At 35.7% G+C, this 12,421-nt stretch overlaps 1 protein-coding gene across 2 annotated transcripts in view; it reads right to left on the reverse strand.

The window, feature by feature from the left end:
- LOC127938970 (potassium voltage-gated channel subfamily H member 5-like) overlaps nucleotides 1-12,421 on the reverse strand; it is a 94,848-nt gene that overhangs the window by 31,724 nt on the left and 50,703 nt on the right. The gene's annotated exons all lie outside the window — the stretch shown is intronic.

Here is a 12,421-nt window from a genome sequence, read left to right on the forward strand (position 1 = left end):
ATAAATAGTATTAATAATAATAATAATAATAATAATAATAATAATAATAATAATAATAATAATAATAATTTTATTGTTGTTAATATTATTATTGACATTGATAAAAAAATTAAATATAAATATTAAATATAAAAAACATTATTATATTCACAATTGTTGTTGTTGTTATAACTAGTACGACTACTACTATTAATAACAACAACATTAGTAATAATAGTATTAGTTGTAGTAGTAATATTAATTATATTCATTGAACACATTTTTTGTTACTGAGAAAGACTCATTTATTTATTTAAAAAATAATAATTATAACAGGTAAATATTTTGTGAGATCCTTTTTTATATACATATATACTTTTAAGATTAGCAATATTTCATTAAAAATAAAGTGTCTCTAGTTCTAATACAGAAACACAGTTTAATCAAACTAATAATATCTGCCAAATGTCAAAGAATGTTTCAAGTATTCCCAGAAATTCTATTCTATGCAACAGACAGCTTTTTAGTCTGCTAATATATATATAAAATTCCCCTAATCCTATCCTAACTTACACCCAAGCGTTTCCATGGTAACACAGACCAAAATAGTTTCTGGAATCTATTGTTACTTTGTTACCAGTATGTTCTGAGAGGGCGGGCAGGAAAATGGCTTAGACAGAAAGGATGTACAGCATCGGCAGAGAGGTAAGATTCCAGTGAAAACCAAGAGGCGAGGGTAATGCACTTTAAATCACATCCATGATTGACAAGAGCCCAGTCATTCAGAACAGTGCAGGATCTGTGCACCAATCATCCTCACATTCAACCTCTTTTGACATGCATGCCAAGACCAGCAGGAGCTTGATCAACATTAATGGTTCTATGCAAACCAAAGCATTAATTAACTGCCCATGTGAGTGAATGCAGTCTGAGTGATGATAATAGCATCTGCACTCTGATGCAGCAATTCATTTCTAGCCAAGATACCAGTGACGCAGATGAATTTTGGGCCAAGGATTGATCCACGTGTCAGCTGTCTGCCTGTTTTTACTAATGTAATCAATATGAATGAGTGCAATAAAGAGTCATCAACAGAGACATATTTTTAACTTGTCTAGTAGTCTAGAAATGTATGCGCATAAGACAAATACGTGCCAACCCACATGATTACACACCTGAATGATTATCAACAGGCCAAAGACAGTGTCTGTCATTTACACAAAGCAGTTTCAAAGAGGTAATTGAAGCACGATTACATGTACAATTTTACATAATGTACATGAGACGTGTTTAGTGAGTAATTAAGCAGGGATTAGTCAGAGCTTACAGGCAAATGATGAGGTTAGTTTTTCAGTGACTTGAGTTCACCACCAGTATAAAGGTCACGCAAGAACTGGAAGAAGCTGAGCTAACATAATAGAGAAGTTCACTGCATTACACAAACAATGCAGAAATACTGTAGAAAATAGGGGAAGCAAAAGAAAAAAACAGAGCGAGAGAGAGAGAGAAGTAAATGATGACCATATGAAACGTAAACATATGGGACCCCCCCCCCAACCCTTCCCCTTTATACTCATGCAATACTTTGGGATAAGTATGTTTTTAAAGAAAATATTATTATTATTAGATATATAAGCAATAAGGTACAGGAGACCATGCTGTATCTTGAATAAATCACGGCTGTTAGTTATGACGCAAAGCAGACTATATAATATTGTAAAATTTAAAAAATGTATGTATTTATGTTACTTTTTTTTAAGCCAGTTAAATGCTGTCTTTCCTCTATAAATAGTTCCTGACAGTAACAGTAAATGCAAGAGAGTGTCCCGAACCTGCCTCATCTAATAGAGCTTAAATAACCACCGTACTGTATATGATATTTTCTCACACACATACATCTGCTTACTCTCAGCATGAGAAAACATCTGTTTTTCCTCTTATAGTTTTAAAACTGACTGATTCGCAGCACAGCGTGAGTTTGCAAGCGTCATTACAGTGTAAACTGTATATATCATAGAAAACAGCTATTTTAAATTGTAAAATTTTTTCAAGTTGTTTTTACTGTATTTATTTTTGTATTTTTGATGACTTACATGCAGCTATGGTGAGCATAAGAGACTTTTATTTTTTTTTAAATCCTATTTACTATGAAAACTTTTGACCTGCAGACAATAAACATGAAAATTACACTTTTTTCAAAGTAGATTACACTAGACTGTTTTATAGAACTACAACACTTAAGCTAAAATAAAAACTAAAACAAACTAGACAAATAAATTGAAAAGACAAATAAAATGGAATATAATTCCATAGAAAATAGAAAATAAATGGAAATAAATTAAAAAAAATGCAAAACTATAATAACTTGTTTTTTTCCCAATGATATTTCATAGAACATCCAAACAGATTTTTTTTTTCATGCAGCAAAAATTGAAGAGGACCACAGACAGCTGTGGAAAAGTGTCCATACTCCATAGGCAAAGATGGTGTGATTTGGAGTTGAGAGCATGCATGTGAAATTATGATATGACTTCATCTCTTCAGCTTCTAGCGCTGCCTCTGTAGTCTTACTTGATCTCCATGAGCATCAAGCCCAATCAGTTCTGCATTACTTCACATTCATGGCCTAATCAAATCTACCGGAGACATGATAGTGGGTGGTCCCCTCATGAGAAGGGAATATTATACCCCTAATGGTGTTGGATGAATGTTGATTGATGGAAGCAAAAGAATGGTTGCATGTTACCCAGATATAATTTTTTATCGTCATTTCTGGCACCATTGTTTTCATAAATACCTTCTCTCCTCCACTGAAGCAGGCATTTTCTCATTAGGTCAGGGTAATAGCCAATTTGATGCCTTTTTATGGGGAGGTAATGGGTATAAAAAAGGCCTTGCAGATGCACTTTTGATGATGGCTAATGAAATATGAAAGAGTGGAACCATAATGGAGAGGATTTTCGATTGGACTGGATCTCTCATGCGCTGCATACAGGAGAAGGAAATAGTTGCCCTTGCCCTTTTCAACTACAGTAAAATGATTCATGCGCTGTGGAGGAAGCTTGCCTTGTGCCGTTTTACTGTATGCAGGAAGATGGGTTTTGAACTACTGAGTGTAGAAGGTCCCCCTATAAAAATGTTGTCCCAGGCCTGAAGCAGCCCAGATAAGACAATGCAGTTTATTAGAATCAACCAAATGTAAGAAAGGGCTTCCCAAACAAAGGCAAACAGACCCTAGAGGTTCATGACAGAACTGCAGAGTTTGGTGAGTTTTGTTTTTATACAAACAATGCCAAACATTCATATAAAAATCTTTATTTTCTCTATTTCCTTCTTTGTTTCTGCCATGGGAATGGCTTCCTATAAGTTTGATCGCAACATTTATTGCCGTTAATAGTGTTCACCGTCTGTTTGATTACATAACTGCTAGATTTTTACTGTAAATTTATGCCATATGGACATCAACTTGCGAATTAGGTTAGGTTAAGCAATTACTAAACATAATGTAGAAAGTTCTCTGTAACGCTGCTTTGCACTGATTTGCATCGTGAAAAGTGTTGTACAAATAAACCTGAATTGAATTGAATATAAAAAAAGGATTACTTTGTTAAATAAAGTACCTAAAATTTAAAAATCAAGTTTAGTGGTCATTTCAATGCCTCTAATAACCAATCCAAAATACTTTATTCAAACATCTCAGATTTCTGGTGGAACATCAAGTTAAGAAGCAAAATGACATACAATAATTAATACCTTTGAAAGATAATTGTTCTTATTATATGAACATATAAACCTCATTCAGCATCTTAACTTAATTTAATATTATACACTAGGATAATTCTCAAGCCCATATATCTTATTTTAAAGGAACAATTCTCCCAGAAATGAAAATTTACCTCAAGCCATTCAAGATCTCACCCCAGTTCATTTGTTTCTTGTAAACGCAGCTTTTCACATCACAAGACAATAACTGATGGACTGGATTGGTCTGGATTACTAGTGGATTACTGTGATGTTTTTATCAGCTGATGCAATACTAAATTTCACAGCTCAAACTCATCTACATCTTGGATGTCCTGAGGGTAAGTATATTTTCAATATTTTTTTTTATTTTTGGGTATTTTCTTTTATGGATCTTTAGATGCTTAGCAAGTCAAAAATACTGGAGTAAGAACATTAGAACATTTTTGTTCAGTGTTGAATCACAATCAATGTCTTTTAAGTAACAAGCACATTAAAGGATCTACACTAGGCACAGCGATTCCCAAAGGCATCTGTGTCAGAGTAGCAGTCTGTTCAGGCAGGTGTTAATAGCAACGGTTGTGATTAATTCACACCCGTATCTTTCATACACCCAGCTTTGCAAAAACCCCAGTCTCAGAACAATCCTTTAGAGCACCTTTACTCATAGCATCAAATGAATGATTCATTGCTACATTGAAGAGGTGACAATCACTAGGATAGTGATGACAGTAATATTGAGAGTGATGACAGCACTACAAAGCAAATGCCTTGTAATTGCTCCACTGTTCAATATCCAAGCTCTTATTAAATATTTACAGGGCTGACTCATGTGCTGCTCCAGTGAGCTGTGCTGCCCGGTGGCACAAAGTCGTGAGATGCAACCCCATAGAGTCCACACAAGTCCAGCACACGTAATTGTGTTGAACATCCCAAAATAATAAGCGCAGCAATGTAGGACCATATTAACAAGATTAGGAAGGCGAAGACTTAAACATGTAAGTACAAATGATGCAGGGCTGAGTCCCAGAGCTCCACGGTTGCTTGATTTTGTTACGTAGGAGAAGAGGGCCTGTGAGCTCTGAGATGTCTGCGGAGAAGCTCAAATGTACTGTGTAATCAAGCTTGCTATTCAATTCCTCCTCCGGCCAAAACTTTCACACACAGGAAAACATTGTCTGTGCAGTGTTTGTGATGTATTGAGAGACTGTAATGTAATGTTGGTAATGAGGTCATCCTATTAGGATATATATCGCAATGTTTTATTTAGTATTAAAAATAAAATGAAGATGTCAAACTCTATTTACCAGCAATAATGTGACTTTTAGTGTCTATTTTGCACGTGAAATGTTATGCAATATATTTCCACACAAATATCTTTTTAAATATGTGTTTATTATATATATATATATATATATATATATATATATATATATATATATATATATATATATATATATATATATATATATTAGGGGTGTAACGGTTCACAAAATTCACGGTTCGGTTCGATACGATACACTGATGTCACGGTTCGGTTCGGTTCGATACGTTTTAGATACAGCAAAATGTAAAAACATCTCAACTTTTCAGAATGCCGCAAGCGCACCGCGGGTCATGTGACAAGAACCAACCAATCAGCTTCATCCTTTCCCGTAACAACGTTGAGAGCTCAGCCAAGATGAAGGAACAGCTGATCATAGTTGTATATGGATTGCAATTTTAAAATAAATTCAGTAGCAGAGCTACTGCAAGCGATTTTTAGAGCTGCAAATCCATTTATCCTTCGCTGAAATTTCCGCGTCTCATGGAGAGAGCACGTCATTGTTGCTTAGCAAAGACAGACGCCTCATGAGCGCTTCTGCCCGAGCGCTTTGGAAAGGAGGAGAAAGACGCGCTTAGCGTTTTCCATGCGTTTTTAGGCACGATATGTGAACGGCCCCTAAGGCGCTCGCTCACTCAGCACGCGCTGAAGGCTCGTTGCAAATGTCTAATGCATTTAACAGACCAGAAATATAAGATCCTAAAATAACCAACAGGTCTGGTGTTTGGGTTGGATTCCCTGTAAGCTATAGTGTCTAAATGCTGCAGGGATAGTTTGCTGCGTGCATGTTTCTCCTTTTTTTCGTCTTTTCCCAGATAGTACTGACGCATATATCCCAGATATTCCCGCTGGTTTTTTTTTTTTTTTTTTTGTAATCCCGCTGGTGTACCCTGTCATGTTGCAGATGCGACATACCGTTGTTTTTTTATCCACCACTCTCTTGCCATCACCATTATAGCTTAAAGGGAATCCAAAGTGCACCCAAACACCAGACCTGTTGGTTATTGGAGGATCTTCTCATTTCTAGTCTGTTAAACGCATTGGCTATTTTGCAACGAGCCTTCAGCGTGTACTGAGTGAGCGAGCGCCTGCTGAGTAGCCTAACATAAACATATAAGATGGTGTTTTTTTCTTCTTCGGGAGTGTCAGGGGCGTTGCCTGTTACGTTGTTTGGGTTATTGGGCTACCTTGTTGAACGCATATCATTATATTTCTTTCTCTCTCTTTTTTTTTTTTTTCAAATATAATTAATTACTCCAACGAACCGTTCGGTATACATAATGCGTACCGCGTACCGAACCGAAAGCGTCGTACCGAACGGTTCAATACGAATACGCGTATCGTTACACCCCTAATATATATATATATATATATATATATATATATATATATATATATATATATATACATACACACACACAAACACAATCTTATATTCTCAGAACAAAAAAGCCAACTTCCAACGCAACAGATTATGTATATTAATACATTTTATATATTGTACATTGTCATTTTTTGCTATATTGTACAATTCCGCATTGTATAGGTTATATTCCATTATATATATACATCCAAAACAGCAGAGAAAATATTTAAATATAAATTTATTTTAAATATCTAAAAAAAAAAAATACATATTTTATATGCTGTCATTTATAAAACATACAGTGTGTATGAGTGTAATATGTCAGTTTATAAATATAAAAAATATAAATACATAAAATGCAATAATATACTTAATTATTCAATATAGAATTTAAATTATGTTTGCAAATTACACAGCCGATACATTATGTATTATATTTCAAAAAAGTAGATAAAAAAAAAATTCATAAAAATCCATACACACAAATAGCCTATATAATGCACTGATGGGAGGTTGTGACAACTAGGTGGCATGAGTATGTGGGGACTGGAGAAGAGCTTGGAGGGCAGTACAAAATCCAACACAAAATTAACGATCCCTGCAGTGTGGGTGTTGTTGGCTGGGCACTGGGTAGTAAGTGGGGCTCGTGTCATCATGGATAGGTCCAACAGCAAGCAGCGATTTGCAAGACACAAGCACCCCTTCCATATGATCCATGAAGCTTCCTCGAGGTGCATCCCTGGACAGCTGTGCTCTGTTGGCAGCGTTAAGGCCAGCAAGCAAGAAGCTGCAGAGTCAGTCATCTGGGAATGATACTTCATTAGCGAGTCTGAGGAATTCCTCAACTTGATTCTCAAGGGAGCTGTCCTTCTGCTCAAGGCATACAATAACTATATAGCACGATAGATCCATTGTGGGAAAAATAAGAAAGACAAACATAAACTTCATAACATGCCGCTTATCTTTTCTGGTCTGGCCTTCAGTCACAACTTGTTGTCTTATACATGCATGAAGACGAAGAGGAAGGGTCAAAAGACTTTAATCAGGAACACAGAATTAGCTTACACACACAAACCCATAGACATGGCCGGACAAACTCAAACTGCAACAGAGAGAACTAAATACAAGAGATAATGAGGTTCACAGCTGAATGGAATGATTAACTTAACTAGGTCACTATGGCAACAAACTCAGGCTGGGAAAAAGTGCAAACAGAAAATCGAATCCAACTAAACATAACTGTGTCTATCTCTCTACTTACCTACCTACCTATCCGTTTATTTATCTATAATATCTATCTCTTCTGTAACTGCAGACCATTTTGCTTCCTGAAACATCTCTATAAATCTATGCATATCACAGAAAAATAAAAAAAAGAATTGATTGATTTTAATATTATTCAATAGTGATGTTTTGAAATCTTAAAAGTACGGAAAGTCAAACATTACATGTATAGCTGTGCCTAGCACGATACACACTTTAGAAATAAGGCCAAATGAAAGGAAGAATGATGAAAAAAGCCTCTCTGACATTACCAGTGCAGCTGAGTGAGCTTCTTTGATCACTGTCTGTGCCGTCAGCAAAAACAAATACAAACAGTTGTTACTCCCTCAATACATACCGATCAAACTACTCTGTAACTAAAATTATCTTCAAAACCCCACCAGATATAGATAGAAATTAAAAGCTGAAATACAGAGTGGAGAACATAAGAGCACTCTCAGATCAAACTCTCCCACTTAATGAAGATGTTCAAACACATTCTTCAAAAATGATATTAAAACATGCTCTCTTTAAAGAAAAGATGCATGTGATGAGGTATTTTTTCATAATTTCTCTCTCTTCCAGTTCTGTTCATAAAGCATCACTGGGAAACTGTTTGACATTATGTGAGCATGGTAGCAAAACCCTGACTGGCTGATTGAAAAGTGCTGCAGTCTTCTCCCTACAGGTACAGGACGTTAGACTGCAGAGATCTGGTGATGGCTAAAGATGTTGAAATAACGTGACTCATTGCTAATGAGGATTATATTAGCATTCTTTCAGATTGATGAGTCATCATCCAGAGATCTCCCTGAACATGATTTATTCAAGAGGAGATAGGAGTCATTCCTTACACCTCTGCAGTAATGATCAGTATGAGGGGAACATAAGGTCCATCTAGAAGGCAGAGGTTAACAGAGATTTCACCAATAAGTACTGGAACAGTAAAGACAATATTGTTCTGTTTGCTGTGGAGTCTAGAAATCTGTAAATATGATTAAAAGATGAATACGAGACAAAACTACAGAATGTCACATTTTATTGTTGGGTGATTCAACACATAGATGTTTGACCAGCTAAGAAGATCAGCACTTTTATAGTTTCTTCTCCCTGTCTGATGTGAGCATAAGTATTGGAACAGTTTCCTCACAGGTCTTCCTAAGTGTTCAGCTGTGTCCTGTTGCATTAATTCTTCAGATATTAAAAGCAGGGAATGTGTCTTATCAGTTATATCTATTGCTTCTGCATTCTAAGTCTTGAATTCGATGATGACACACACAAACCAGGATGAAGACAAGGAAACTAGCTGACTCTGAAAAAAGCAAGCAATTTGGATGCTAAAAGGAAAGAGGAAGTCAATTAGGACTATAGAAAAAACAAAGGGCATGGAGAAATCAAGAGTTTGGAAACTGCTGCACAGCAAGATGCAAACCTCTGATCAACACCAACAATAGAAAGGCAAGATTGTGTTGATGGACCAATGAGACAAAGACTGCAAATGATCCTAAGCATACAACCTCATCTGTAAAGCTTGGTGGAGGTGGTGTCATGACATGGGAGTGCATGGCTGTCTCTAGTAAAGGACCTCTTCATTTTAATGAGGTTATTAGTTTTTAAGTCGTTAAATGGGTAAGCACCATCCTACCTTTCTGATTTATTGTTGATGCATCAACCTACAAGAGCTCTTAGGTCTGCCAAATTGAGGCTCTTAGTGGCTCCTAGACCGAGGCTCAAGACTAGGGGAGATCGAGCCTTTTCCATAGCGGCACCAAGACTCTGGAACAGTTTGCCCATTGATATTAGAACTGCCCCTAATCTGTCCATTTTTAAATCTAAGTTAAAAACTTTTTTATTCGATCTGTCTTATACTACATGAAGGGTGATGATGTTGTCCTGGTTTGATTTTGTGTTATTTATTTGTGATTTTGTTTTTTTACTTTGTACAGCACATTGGTCAATGGTAGTGGTGTTTAATTGTGCTTTATAAATCAATTGAAATTGAAATTGACTAAATGTATCATGGCTGTAGCAGAATGCATTTGGAAGGGTAAAAAAATCATCTTGGCTACAAATATTGCAACTAAATATTAGCTTTTTCCCCGGGCGCCGCAGCATTAATGACACTGTTCACGGTGTGTGTGTGTGTTCACTCTTGTGTGTGTGCACTTTGGATGGATTAAATGCAGTGCACGAATTCTGAGTACGGGTCACCATATTTGGCTGTATGTCATGTCACTTTCACTTTAATCTTTTACATCTGCCTTAAATTCAACTGTTCCAATACTTATACTCACACCAAATAGTGGCATGAACTCTAAAAGTGCTGTCCTTTTTATTGAACTTTCAGATCAATATTTATGCAAAAAATCTATAAATTAAACTTTATTTACTTTAGGAGCAGAATACATTGGCTCAGTAAAGGAATTTTGGTAAGAAAGAAAGGTAACGAAATCAGGTAACGAAAAGAGAAATACTGAATAACAGGTTCATTTATAAATCAACCACAATCAAGGATTGGAAGATGGTGCTCCACTACTCAACAATATTTTGTTCCTTTAGTTTATTATTCTAACAAGTGCTGGGCTGGTTGTGTTGCCCTTTAAGAAATTTAAGTTTCAAATATCAGCTTTAATTATTTTTGTTAAATATTCTCAAGTGAAAAGGTGAAGTTCATAATTTTTCTTGTTCTAACTCATTTGCAAAAATTATTATTTTTTGTTTCATGTGATGAAGTCATTTCCTGTTTATTCACTTCCTGTTAGTTAGTTCTGCATGAAAAACAATGAGACAGACATGGTGTGCTCTCTCTGATAATCCATTACATCCACTTAAAAGCATAATTGAGTCATTAATTATCAAGATTAATTCAAAATATTGCAGAAAGTATATCTGTGTATGCTAGCATAATTACCAGCAAAAACAATACAATAATAAAACCTAAAGTGCTGAAATCTTTCATTGGTTTGACCAATATTAAATTACTATATATACTGTATATATATATCAGCAAGCATTTCTCAGCCCTTATGAGGTGACGACACAGATGAGTCCGTAGATGTAAGTTAATGTAATGCTCTTGTGCTTGGAGGCATAAAGCGGGCTCAGTTCCAGCATCAGCCCAACAGGGATAGATGCCTTAACACACACGGTCAGGTTCAGCAATTACTACAGAGCCTGGAGGCAGATATCATTTCTGTCCATCACTCTGTTTTTCTCTTCCCATGTTGTACTTCTCTCCCATTTAATTTAATACCTCCCATCTGCTCTTTGAATACTGCTACAAAGTGGGACAAACATATTTTGTTCTCAAATAGTATTACTAATAGATGTAATAATTCAAACAATGTCAACTGCATTATGATAAATTCATACTGTGGTCATTGACCTGAATCTTCACAACACCAAGTTCTTGGCACCTGACAATGACATTAGAGTCAAAAAAGCAGAGTGTGTTTGACAGTACATTGCTTCACAGCTGTCATATAGCATGCAGCCTGTGACTATTGTGTGCTGGTGGAGATGTACAGGGTTTGCTCATGAGCAAGCGCCACATTCACAGTCAATCTGTAAGGTGTCACTTAAGCTGGAGATTTATAATGTCCACAGCATGGTCAAAAATGAACCAGGACTCCTGAAGAAGTGTTACTAAAGTAATGTTACACCCCAAAGCGACCCAAATGTCAAACAACATACACCACACTAACTTGATGAGATTCATACTTGAGTACATTTCATGTAAAAATATAAAAATACCCTTTTTTTCTTTTCCTGACAGTGTAAGTAATGTTTATTTAAACAAACAAAAAAATGGGGGACATGAATGTACATGTAATAAAAATATTAAAAAAAAAAATACTTTGAGGTAGGGCTGTAAATCTTTAGGTAGACAGCGATTAGATTCACATTTCATAGGTTTTCAAATCAAGAACGATTTTTGCCAGTTTATAACTATTCGATTCAAGTTTTAAAAGTATTTTGCATAGGTTAACATTTTGTCACACCAGGGACGTAGCCATAATTTAAGAAGTGACAGAAATATCAAATACAATACTTTTATGTATGTTTTATTTTTAATTATTTAAACAAATTTACAAGGAATTTTTTCTATGATCTTTTACTTAGAATTTGCTATAAGAAATCAAATACATTGCAGGACAATAATCTATTATTTGTAATTTAAAATATTTTTCCAACTTGTAACTTTATGATTGTTTTATTACTTTATTAGGTACACCTGGTCAATTTCTTGGTATACAAATTGCTAATCAGCCAATCACATGACAACAGCTCAGTGCATTTAGGCATCTAGATGTGATGAAGACAACTTGAAGTTCAAACTGAGAATCAGAATGGGGAAGAAAGGGGATTTAAGTGACTTTAAATGTGGAATGGTTGTTGGTGACAGACAGGCTGGTCTGAGTATTTCAAAAACTCCTGATCTGCTGGGATTTTCATGCACAACCATCTCTAGGGTTTACAAAGAATGGTCTGAAAAAGAGAAAATATCAGTGAGCGGCAACTGTGTGGATGAAAATGCCTTGTTGATGTCAGAGGTCTGAGGAGAATGGGCAGACTGGTTAGAGATGATAGAAAGGCAACAGTAACTCAAATAACCACTCGTTACAACCAAGGTATGCAGAATACCATCTCTGAACACACAACACATCGAACCCTGAAGCAGACGGTCTACAGCAGCAGAAGACCACACCGGGTGCCACTCCTGTCAGCTAAGAACAGGAAACAAAGGC

The sequence above is a fragment of the Carassius gibelio genome, chromosome A20, assembly GCF_023724105.1.
Source record: "Carassius gibelio isolate Cgi1373 ecotype wild population from Czech Republic chromosome A20, carGib1.2-hapl.c, whole genome shotgun sequence".
Classification (NCBI taxonomy): domain Eukaryota; kingdom Metazoa; phylum Chordata; class Actinopteri; order Cypriniformes; family Cyprinidae; genus Carassius; species Carassius gibelio.